Genomic DNA, 11,610 nt, shown 5'->3' with positions numbered 1-11,610 from the left:
TGGTTGCCTTAATTTTGGCCAGTCTAATCTGCCTGTTATTTTTGTTGGTGAGATGTTTGGGTTCCTCTGGGTTTTGTAAATAGACTAATTATTATGTGACCTCTCCCAGGCCAAAATAATTGGCCTATTCTTAAGTTTTAGATTTTGAATTTAAGATGCAATTTTGAAAGATTTGCACTTCAAGAATGGTGAAATTTTGGCTACCAATAGTACAACTAATTTTTAATGTGTATGATTTAGATTTGTGTGTTTTTACTTTTCTGCATATTAATTGTAAATACTCCACTTCCAGATTATTCTAAATGCATTCTGATCACTTTTATGACTCATGACTTTTATCTATTATTCATATACCATGATGTTCCCCTTTGGTGTACTTGCTTTCAAATTGGCTACTATTAATTTCCAAATGAATCCAGTTGTTTTGGATAAAAATTAAGTTAATCATCTTAAAAAACAAACTAAACCAAATTGAGAAAAATAAAACTTGTAAAGTTGTTAAGAGTGCATCATGTATCATAATTTTGTGTCATGTTTTGTAAAAACTGTTTCATTTATACAGGTCTTGGGTCACAAAGGAAAATCTGCTTCTGCCTAAAAGGTTTAAAAATTATTGCCATAAAGGCTATTTAGAGCTATAAGATGTAGCTCAGTTGTAGAACACTTGCCTAGTATGTGCAAGTGCAAGGCCCTGGGTTCTATCCCCAATATACCAAAAAAAAAAAAAAGGCTTTTTAAAGATTTCCTAGATGGGGGCTGGGGCTGAGGCTCAGCAGTAGTATCTAGCATTTGTGAGGCACTGGGTTCGATTCTCAGCACTACATAAAAATAAGTAGAAAAATAATAAAGGTCTATCAACAACTAAAAAAATATTTTAAAAATATTTTTTTCTAAGTGTATAATTTTATAATTTTGATAAGAACTCCAAATCTTCCTTTAAAACAGTTGTGTAAGCATCTACTTTCACCCATATGCCCCCAGAGCACCAAGCACCTGGAGTCACTGGCAGGCTTTTAGCACTGGGACCATGAAGCAGGGATAATTGGTCTTTTTTGAGCCATAGATGTCTTTTGTATAAATCCTGTCTCAGAATAATGTTTTTAAGTGCATAAAAACAAAACTCATAGGATTACAAAGGAAAACAGTTATATCAAAAATTATCAAAGCTGGGCATGGTGGTGTACCCCTGTAATCCTAGCAGCTCAGGAGGCTGAGGCAGAAGGATCATGAGTTGAAAGCCAGCCTCAGCAAAAGCAAGGCACTAAGCAATTCAGTGAGACCCTGTCTCTAAATAAAATACAAAATAGGGCTGGGGATGTGGCTCAATGGTCGAGGGCCCTGAGTTCAAACCCTGATACCCCCCCACAAAAAAGTTATCAAAATATTTGTGAAATTGTAATATATGTACTTTTAAGTTAATGTAGCAGATTTAAAACCTGTAATTTCAAAGTAGCAATGAGAATAAACAATATTTTTAATTTTCTTTTTTAAATTTTTTTTTTAGATGTTGATGAACCTTTATTTTATTCCTTTATTTATATGCAGTGCTGAGAATAGAACCCAGTGCCTCACACATGCTAGGCAAGTGCTCTACTACTGAGCCACAACCCCAGCCCACAATATTTTGAATTTTCTATAACAACTGTAATATGATAGGAAAATATCTGTGATTTGTATTAGTGATAAAGTCAGTTATTGCTAATACTCCTGGGCTTATTGCATATATTCATAATAAGAGAAAATATTGAATTCCAGTTAGGAGTTAAGGAAAATAAAGACATAGTTATTTTCCTGTCAGAGTTGACAGGTACTTTTAATTCTGGTATCAGCTCTAAAATAAAAGTTATGTTACTATTAACATTTTGGAGATGTCCCTGTGAGATTATGTGATTTACCCATCCAAGATGGGTAGCTTCCATTGGTCCTGATTTCTGCTCGGCACAGGCAGAGGGAGGGGAGCTCCCTGGGTGACATCTGCCCTGTATGGTGCTCTCAAGGTCTTCTAACATGAACTTTCTGTGATCTTCTTTAGGGACCCCTTCATCTTTCTGAAGTTGATCCCAGGTGCTCTCCCTGACCCCCACAGATGACACCCTACTCTCCTTCCTGTCTTTTCCCTCCCTTTCTGCAGACTTCAGTGTCTCCCATAATGTCTCTCTCCTGTGGATGCCACTCTGTCCCCTGTGTCTCCCTTTTCTTTGACCTAGTAGCACCTTCTTCTCTCATGCATGCCCACACAGACCAAGGACCCTTTTTATTGTTTCCAGGTTGAGCACATAGGGCTAAACAGCTTAGGCTCTAAAGGCACAATGCCTGGGTTCAATCTTGGATGGATAACTTAACCCATCCACAGGTAACCTCACAGGGACATCCTAAAATGGGGATAACAGTGTAACTTCCTTTTTAGAACTGATATGAGGATTAAAAGAGTTAGCATATGTAAGATGCTTAGAATAGTACCTGGCACAAAGAAAACACTCAAATGCCAGCTTATTACTCCTAACAGTTGTTAGCCTAGGAAGTACAAACATTCAGCCCAGCTTTAGGGAAAACCCTGAAAGTCCCAAGTTCTTTTTCCCTCACCAGCTTGCTGGACAGTTTAGTGTAAGTGCTTCTCTGAAGCTTATAGCTCAAGCAATGATGCACTCTGGGTATTTCATAAGGACCTTTCTAGAAAATTATGTCCCTCCAAAAGCAGTGACTCACATACTGATTTAAAAATTATCATCCATTTTTATATGTGTATATTATTTTTAAATCATATATATGAACTATTCTACTAATATATTTAGGTACATTATAAAACAAATACAAAAATGGAACTTTTGAGATTAAAATATATATAATCAGAAGGCCTGATATTATCTTCCCACACCCCAGTGAGTGAGCTTGCTCACCACCTGGGATGCAGAAAACATACTTTGGAGACCCTCATGTCTCCAAATTTTTGTTTTGGTTGGAAAACTTAGCAGAGCTGCCGTGGTGAATGAATGAACTGAACTTTGTACACTGGGAAACACAATGACACAGAATACTGGAGCTAATACTGTGGGATGGAGATTAACTGTTATTTTATACAGAAGAGTAAACTGACCTTAAGGAAGGCCAACGGTTACTGAACCAGAAAGACAAAGTGAGAATGGAAACCCAAGCTGCATTTGCAGATGGCTATTTCTCTTTTCATTTCTAATTCCACAGTGTTAGGGGAGGGGATGGTGGGGAACAGGAGGTTCCAGCAAGGGAAGGGGTGACTAAGGGTGAAGGCAGTGTTGTTATAGGACCAGAGGTAGCAATCTTGGTTCAAAACCACAGGGACACATGGCTCCTTTCTGTAGTCGGTCCAGGGAGACTGAACCAGAGAACCTCCTGGGACTGGCCTTTTACCTTGTAGCCTGAGTCCCTGGGCAGCAGCAGCAGGCTTGTATCTGAAGGGAAACTGGCTTCAGATGCAGAGCCATCAGCCAGGGGCTTTGCCACCACTGTCCAGAGGGTGGCAGTCACTGCCTGTGCATGTTCCCCTGGCCTGGGCCTGCTGAAGGAATGGGAGTACCTGCCCTCCTAGCCTTTCTAGACCCTCAGAAGCAGTGAATGTGCCCTGTGGAGTCATTATGGAACCATAAGCAAGGGTCTCATAGTCCTAACACTATAGCTTTAACTCCTGGTTGTTTTCTAAGTGTGGTTCACAGACCAGCAGTATCAGCATCACCTGAAAATTTATTCAAAATACAAAACTTTCAGATTCTATCCCAAAACTACCCAACAAGAAAAGCTGAGAGTGGGCCCAACAATCTGAGTTTAACATTCCTCTGAATCGATGGTGCAGGCTGATGTGTGAGGATGACCACTGTCCCACTAAATGAGGAGGAGGAAGCCAGGTACCGCCAGGGTGAGCTCAGGTTGCTAAGCTTGGGTGATGGTGCCCATAAAGCCTGGAGTGAGGAGACAGTGAACCCCACATCCCCTGAGTTGTGGAGATTCCCACCTGTGATTCCTGCCAATCCTGGCAGTGAGGTCCCCCAAAGAAGTTATGGAGAAGGTAAGGACAGAGGATAGAGAGCTCTTGGAGGGGCAGCTGAAGCCCTCCATGCCTAGCACACACTTGACTAAAGGGCTGCCACTCATGGGCATGGCAAGGGGACTGATGTTCTTAGTACCCAGCAATAGGTCAGGGTGAGGTCCAGTTATTTGATTCACCAGCTGCTGGCCAGAGGTTGGCAGTCACTTTCTGCCCATGGCTACTTTGCTATTGTTCACCAAATAAGCCTATGCGAGGCTAAACTGGGAATATCAATGGAATCAGATGGAATCCCTGCCCCCAATGAGTTCACAGTGACTCTATCTCACCAGGACTGAAACCACCTTCAACAAGAATAGACTTTCTGGTTAGAAAAGCCCTCATCCATCTGATTCTCCCCCTGTCAGAGGTCTAAGATTATGTATTCTCATTGTTGTAGAAAAGGTGGCCCAAAGACTGCACATGGTTAATCCCAAGCACCTAATAAAACTGTGGCAGAATAGAAACTAGAACCCAGGCCTCTTGAGTCCCCACGCAGCTTGGCTTTCTGCTCCTGAGCATTCAGTGAGCGTGACCCAAAGAGGTACCATGGGTGATCAGGGTCTGGACCCTTCTCCATAGCCTTCAGTGGCTACATCCTTCAAATATGGGTAGCAGCCAGGAACCAAAGTACAGCTAGAGGAACCAGACCCTGTGCTGGGGATTTGGGGGCACTGGGCAAGCCTAGAAGAGTACAATATTCTGCTGTAACTGGGGCCCACACCAGAACATTCTGAACCTTGTTGGCATTTACCTTTTTCCTTAGGAAGCAGCAAAGTCAGGCTGCAAAAACAGGCTACCAAAAAATTGAGAGTAGGAAAATGATGGGCCTGCCAGCCCCAGACGGTGGCAGGAATGGTGGTGGTGGGTGAGGGTGGGTTGAGGTGCTACAGCCTACAATTGATGAAGTAGGAGATGTTGGTGGGTCAGTCTGGTGAAGAAGCCTGCCTCTTCCTGATCCCTCTCTGAGCCTCAGCTTCTACATGCATGGTGAGTGTCTCAAAGAAGCAGAGGGAAGAGGAACAGGGATTCCTATAGTGTGCTGGTAAATGTTTAATAAAAGGCTCTTGAGGGGTGGGGGTACAAAACCTGGTTTGCCAATAGCATTTGCCAATTTCCTTGCTATAAATTCAGCTCCGGTGGGTGATTTAAGCAACTAATACCTGATGGTGCTGACTGATGTGTGCATCCAGCTTTTGTAAGCTGCCTGCACGAGCTCCAGCACACCTGAGTAGTCTTGACATTGCTGACGGTGTCACCCTAACCCAGAATTCACGGGCACACGTACTCTGCTGCGTCCACTATGGAGCCTGCCAGCAGGTGGTGTCCTCATGGAGAGCTTGGTGCAGTGATAACAGAGTTGGAGCTTAGAGAACTGAAAATGTAGAGACTCTTAACTTACAAAGTTAGGGGTAGTCAGAGGGCTAAGGGCAGCACAGGGCCTGCACTCCAGAAGCTGGGGGCAAAACAAGCTCTGGGAGGAGAATTCTCTGCTTTGAGGCTCCCGGTGGAACCTGGAAGCCCCTTCCGGTAGCAGCATATGTAGAGACTCCTGCCAGGAAGAACAGGTGCCAAGGCCAAGCCAGAAAGGCTGGGAAAGCTCCAGGGACCCTGTATTGAATGGATTTCTGAAGGACAAAGGGAATTCAAGAAGCCAAAGGTGGCTTTAGAACAGCCTCACTGCAAAGCTCCCCCACCCCCACCTCGGGGAGCTGGCGACCAAGCTTGTGTCCTTTACTCCTTAACTGCTGCTGTGCTAAAGTAGAGAGCAGAAGAATTGGAGCCTGTGGAGACCTTGCTGTGCAGTGATACCCAAAGTGCCTAGGAGGCTATGTGGCATAGCAGCACAACACTTAGAACCTCACACTGAGAGCCATTATCATGATGGTCGTGTTGTTATCATTCCCACTTCTGAGCACTGTGTGCCAGGCACGAAACTGGGCATATCACCTACGCTGCCTCATTAAGCTATCCCTGGCTTTGAGAAGGAGTCTCTAGCCTGCCTCTTCCTGATCCCTCTCTGAGCCTCAGCTTCCCAACTGTCTGATCATGAGGCCATTGGCTCTGGATTCCCTTCCAGCTTTTCTCTGATGTGCCTCAGCTATTCTCAACTGGCAATGTTTTTCCACTGACTTGTTACCTTGGCTGTGAGCTGCCTGTGTCACCGGCAAGTAGTGTATAGGATGCATTTTGTGCCTTTGCGTCCTCTCTGCTTTAGTCAGGCCATTACCCTGGGATCTATTCTACACAGTTTTCCACCAGTTCTGCCCAAATGTAACCTGAGGGCACCCCACTATCACCACCACCATCAATCTGTACCTCTAATTTCCCAGCCTAGGAACCAGTCCACATTCACCCAAAGGATAGGGGATTTATTGCCAGTGGGGCAGCCTTGAACAATGGGGGATCTACCCAATGGGCAAGTGTTTCACCTTTTGTCTCCTTGAGATGCCTGACACAAGACTGTACAGCACTGGTGGCCACCTCAACAATGCATCCTTGATTTGGCTTCTTTTCCCCTATCCCTCACTCCTACTCCCTGGGATCATGTCCCTAAATAAGCTCCCTGCTTGCATCTTTGTCATGGGTTCTGTTTTGGAGGAAGTCCAGGCTAAGAGAGTTTCCAAATGACCATGACTGTAAATAATCTACTCTTGATAAAGTGGGCCGATTAATTATAATTAAGTTCCAGCTGTTTTGCATTTGAAGATGATTTCTTGAGTGGTAGGAAGGCTTGGTGGGATGGAATACTCTGAAGGGCCTTTTTCTACCCTAAGGAGGAGTATTGGAAGGCCTGGAACCAGGGTATCTGTATGGAGGCAGGGAGATCAGTGAGGAGCCTCTGCTGGTGGGGTGTCTGTGGAAACTCAGCACTTTGGTGTAGGAAGTTGGTTGCTATTGAAGGTGTTCTTGTTACTGAGCCAGGTCAGTTTTGCCACCATGCAGCATGCCAGTCGTTGAAAGATGAGTTTTTCAAAACAAAATTTATTCACAAGGTGGCCAAGTGTGGAAACAAAAGAGCAAGTCTCAAATCCACCTCCCTGAGGATAGGGTTTGGGGATATATATGGGCTGAGGTGTGGGGATAGGAGATTAGAGGTTAGTAAGTAATCTGTGGTCTGCATGTGTAATCAAATTTGATCAGCTGTTACCATATTTTTATAGCTCTAAAACAGGTGATTTTTAAACTCAAACCAAAAGCAAATAAAAGAGGTTAAGTCCAGAAAAGCAAGTAACTAAAAGCAGGTAAAGAAGCAAGTTGAGGCCAGAGGGTTTACTCAGGTTTTCCCTTGCTTTCACCCTGAGCCTGCAGAGCTGAGTTATCCTGGACAAAGCTGGATGCAAACTGACCCAGGTCCTCACTGACTTCCAATTCCAGCTCCTGCAGAATCAACAGGAGCAAGGAATCAAGTAAAAGAGGCCCCCAGACTGCAGACATCTTCTCTGAACACTCATTCTTGACTGAGGTCTCTCAAAAAGGCAGTATTTGAGATGAAGTGAGGAAGTTGTGCCTCAGGGAATGGCCAAAACCCAGTAACATCTCAGCCTGCAGAGACCTGGGCGGTGGGGGTGGGAAGCTCACTGGCAGGCCTCTGCAGGGCAATACTGGTTTGGAGGGGACATATATGAGCTCTGATCTCAAGCCAGGCCAGAACCTACTGACTGGCCACAGAGAAGTGCCTGGACCCACAGGGAGAAGGCTCTTTTTCATAGGCAGAACTCTACTCCTCAGGGCAGGGGCTGCCTTAGAGGTGTAAACCTCCTGTCCAGGGTGGCTATATAAGCTGCAGTTGAATGGCCAAATGTAGGACTGGCTGATGAGACTCCAGGCTCCAGGGTGGACTTCCAGACACTTCTCACCACCACCCTGCTATCATTTCAAGATCATTCCTCATTGTCAAGCTGTTTTCAGGGGCACTGTAAAAGTTGGCAGGAGTCTTAGAACCACAGCAGGCTCTAAGTACTGAACTCCTTCAACTTCCAGTGTTCACCCAGCCCACAATAGGCTCTCCCCAAGCACCTCTCCCTCTCAGCAACCAGATCTTGGGGGCTTCTGCTATGCACAGCAAGCAAGATCAGGCAAGGTCCTCGTGGGATTCAAAGGCTGTGATTTGGAGTGAAGCCCTCCCTACACACCTCACAGTCTGGTCTCCTCAAGCACTGCCCTCCCATGCCCCCACACTTATGGGTCTCCAGATCCACATGGTCATTCAGTGCCATACCAGGCATCCTTCTCTGAAGCCCCATCCCTCAATGTCTTAGCCTCCACAGAGACTCCTTTTGAAAGGAGGAAGGAGACAGCATCAGGAGTGGATGCACTTAGTTGATAGCCCAGCAGGGCCTCAGGGTGCTGAAGAGCTGTACCTAAAGGAGGTGACCTAGCCCTGTGACATGGCTCCAGGACATGTAACTAGAAAAGCATCCAGGGGCATGGGGAGCAGGGCCAAAGAAGGCTGTTTTGGGTCTAGGGGGTTAAAATTCCCATGATAACAGGCTGAGGCTGCTTGGGAGGACTACCCTATAAAGAGTCAAGAAGTCCTGGCTGTGGGAAAGGGATAGAGGGTCTTCAGCAAGATCTGCTGGAGGTGGGCTGGACAGTTAAGAATGATGAAGCCACACCCTTTTCTGCGTTGTTCCTCTCCAGCCTGATGGATAATGGCATCCTACTCTGTAACCCACCTTGACCTACCATCCCTGAAATTCTGGAATTCTCTTCTTCCCTGCTCTCTGGTCCCTTCTATCCTTATTCCTAAGCCGGGAGTGCCCAGAGTTGCCAGATTGGTTGATGGGGACCCCAGAGCAGGAACCTTCATCCCCAGAGGCCTGACCCAAGGAGCTATCATTTTCTGGGAAGACAGAATTGTGCAGAACAAAGTTGGGTTCTAAATTGGCCTCAGCCCCACCGCCTATTTGTTTTGTGTATCACATCATAGCTCCCCTGGGTTCCGGTGTCCTTGATCACACATACTTGGGACACCCTGCGTGGCCAGGGTCTCAGCCCAGAAGGGCACTGAAGTCTGGCCTGGCAGGGTACAATTCTGTCTTCCCAGATAATGATGGCTCCTTGGGCCAGGTCTCTGGGGATGGGAGTTCCTGCTCTGGGGTACCTTGTCAATTAATTTGGCAGCTCAGTGTCCAGGGGCAAGTGGTCTTTGAGAGGCATAATGTATCCACGTCAGAAATGAGTTATGGGATTCGCCACTGGGCTGTGATCTTTCTTCTCCCCTCCACTCCTCCTCCCCTTGAGGCCTGCTTTGTCATCCGGTCCCGGTGTTTGCATGCATCATTGCCTGGCCACCCCCTGGTCAGCGAGTGGCCACAGGGGACTCATTGGAGGCACATTATCAGCCACTGGTTGTAAGCAATGATGGAGGGGCAGGCCCATCTGCACACACATTAGGCCTTTTGTCTCTGGCCTCAGTGGGGAAGATGAATGAGGCCTGTCGCTAGGCCTCTGCTGCCTGGGGGACGTAAGGGGCCTGGAACAGACCTTGGGCTGGGTGTTTGTGGGGTAGAAAGCAGCCTGTGCCTGCCTCTGCAGACAGAGCAAACAGGCCTAACTAGAGACAGCTGAGAGGAGGCAATAGTGAGGAGGAATCCCAGAAAGCCATGTGAGTCAGATGGGGTTTCTGCTTGACCTATGCCAGTGGCCCCTCCACCCACCTTAAAACTGGTGCTTGGTCTTGTGGGGTCCATTTGCATCGTCATAAATGCAGGCTGATGGTTCCCAGACTAGCAGATTCAAACACCTCACTCTTTGGTAAGGAATCCAAGGCCCGAGAAAGCCAGGGACATCCCCAAGATCCCTTCCAGACTTATAAGCAGGGCCAGGATGAGAACTGATATGGAAAACTCCCACAGACACCCCTACCCCCATTTAGCACAGATCCAGTTAAACATATCTCTGATGACTCTAAGACAAGGTGCAGGTTCCTGAGGGCAGGAAAGGTCAAATGGGGGCTCTGACCCATTCTGGATGTGTGAGAGACTATCTTATTTCAGTGCATCAGGCAGAGTCAGGGGCACATTACAAATGTGAAGTGGAGGACCCAAATTTGGAGGAGCTGCTCCCAGGTGACCCCCCTGGCAAGCTTCCTCAACACCAGTAACACATTACTCTCCAGCTCATCAACCTTCTGTGGCTCCCCATGGCCACAGCACACAATCCTAATTCCTTGGCCTGGCATCTGGAGCCTTCTGTGATCTGCCTCTGTGCACTCCCCACCCCACCCCATTTGTAGAAGGTAGTGCAGTCTAAACGCCACTGGCTCTGGGAAGTCTTCCTCAGGACTCTCGCTTATGCTGTTCCTAGTGCTACCATACTGGTAATTGTATTCTGCCTGTTTTTTTTTTTTTTTTTTTTTTTGTTGTTGTTTTGTTTTGTTTTTTAGAAATCCCTTTTATTAAAAAATATATGTTTAGTCATAAATGGATCTTTATTTTTTAATTTATTTATATGTGGTGCTGAGAATCAAACCCAGTGCCTCACACTTGCTTAGCAAGTGCTCTACCACCCAAGCCTTCTGTCTGATTTTAAAGATCCTCGTTTCCAGGTCTCTTCTCTGATGAATTGTATGTTATGTGCCTTACCTAGGGCCCCAGTCCTGACACATAGCCCAGCCGAGTAACTCAGGGAGGGATGGAGGGAGGGAGGGAGGGAGGGAAGGAAGGAAGGAGGGAAGGAAGGAAGGAAGGAAGGAAGGAAGGAAGGAAGGAAGGAAGGAAGGAAGGAAGGAAGGGCCTACAGGCTCTACTCTTTGTGAAAACGTTTTGGACATAGTTGCCAAGAGCCCTCCCATGGCCCCTCCCCAGCAATCATACTCCTAAGGCAGTTCCTTAAGGAAATAATCCAAAAACAGGAGGGGAAAAAATTTCAGAAACATAGATGCTTATTGTAGTGTTTCTAATCATGTTAAGAAACTGGGAAATCCTAAATGTCTAAAAAAGGGGACTGTGTTAAGCAAATATGTATACATCCCTATGATGGGATTGTCCACAATGAAGGCCCTGAAGCTAATAGGGAAGGGGAGGAGGAGACATGTAATTTTGGAATGTTTGACCATTTTATAAGTGCATTAGGTTTGAAGAGCCATTTCTACATATACATGGATGATACTTTTCTGAACTGTCAATTCTGTTCTATTGATTTCTTTGTTTACTCCTAAACCAATTCCTGGGTTTTTTTTTTTTTTTTTTTTTTTTTTTTGTGTGTGTGTGTGTGTGTGTTGTTGTTGTTGTTTGTTTTTGTGGTGCTAGGGATTGAACCTGGGGCCGTGTGTCTGCTAAGCGAGTGTTCTACCAATGAGCTACATCCCCAGCCACAATTTCTATGGCTTTAAAATACTAAAACATTATAATATTTTTTTTATATCTGATGAGATAATTTCCTCTCTTTATCCTTTTCATAATTGCCTTAGTCATTCCCATATATTTATTTGCCAATAAAAATTTTAGTGCCAATCTGCCAAATATGAAAAAAATCTTGTTACATTTTGATTGGGCTTGAATTTATAGAGTATTTTGGGGGAGGGAATGAAAAGTTTTACAATAGTGACT

Source organism: Callospermophilus lateralis, chromosome 3 (genome assembly GCF_048772815.1).
Source record: "Callospermophilus lateralis isolate mCalLat2 chromosome 3, mCalLat2.hap1, whole genome shotgun sequence".
In the NCBI taxonomy this organism is placed as follows: Eukaryota; Metazoa; Chordata; class Mammalia; order Rodentia; family Sciuridae; genus Callospermophilus; species Callospermophilus lateralis.
The sequence above is the reverse complement of the archived record's forward strand: the minus strand, read 5'-3'. Positions refer to the sequence as shown.